The following is an 899-nucleotide window of genomic DNA, read 5'->3' on the forward strand; positions in this document are numbered from 1 at the left end:
GCGGGCAGGGGGTTGGGGGCGGGTGCAGAAAGAGTGTCCTGTGCAGGTGCGTCCTGGAGACCTGGGCTCAGCTCCAGGCTCTGCTGCTGCACAGGGGCCCCGCCACCTTCCTCAGATCACCCAACCACTCTGGGCTGCTTGGTCCTTTCTGTAGGGTGATGTCTGAATCCCTCATCCCAGAGGTGTAGGAAATCACAGTGATCATGAACCGGGGACCTTGCCGAGGGCCTGGCTCAGGGCAGGCCCCCAGGAGGCAGCAGGCTTTATTCCCCTGGTGGACCTGAGGCCATGTCCTGCCTAGTGATTCTGACTCGGTAGGTCTCGGGGGGAACCAGAATCTATGTCAATAAGGGCCTGAGCTGACCCTTCAGTTCATGGAACCAGCCTTTGTCACCCTCTGGTGATACTGTCTGATGGGTCAGCCTCTATCACAAATCAGATTTTTAATTTCTTACTGGAGACCCCTGTTGGCCCCCAGATCTCTGAGAAAAAATCCACACTCCTCACCACAACCTCAAGGCCCCACATGATCTGCTCTTGCCAACCTTCTGCCCTCTCCTCTGACCATCCTCCCCCTCCCTCCCTCTACTTTAACCACCCTGGCTTTCCTGCTGTTCTAGAATGTAAGTGGCTTCCTGCCTCAGGACCTTTGCACTTGCTGTCAGCTGCTAGAGCTGCCTTTCCCCAGCCCGTTGCATGGCACACTCCCTCACTCCACTCATTCTCTGCTCACAGGTCACCTTCTCAGAGAGGCCCCACCTCGATCCTCACTGCCTCTGTCCTCACCACTCTCTACCCTGCTTCGTTTCCTTCTGCCCGTCTGACACCATATGACCATAAGGCTTCCTCACTAGATGGTAAGCTGTTTGAGGGCAGAGGCCTGCCTGTGTCCTTCACGG

Source organism: Bison bison, unplaced genomic scaffold (assembly GCF_000754665.1).
Source record: "Bison bison bison isolate TAMUID 2011002044 unplaced genomic scaffold, Bison_UMD1.0 scf7180017864061, whole genome shotgun sequence".
In the NCBI taxonomy this organism is placed as follows: domain Eukaryota; kingdom Metazoa; phylum Chordata; class Mammalia; order Artiodactyla; family Bovidae; genus Bison; species Bison bison.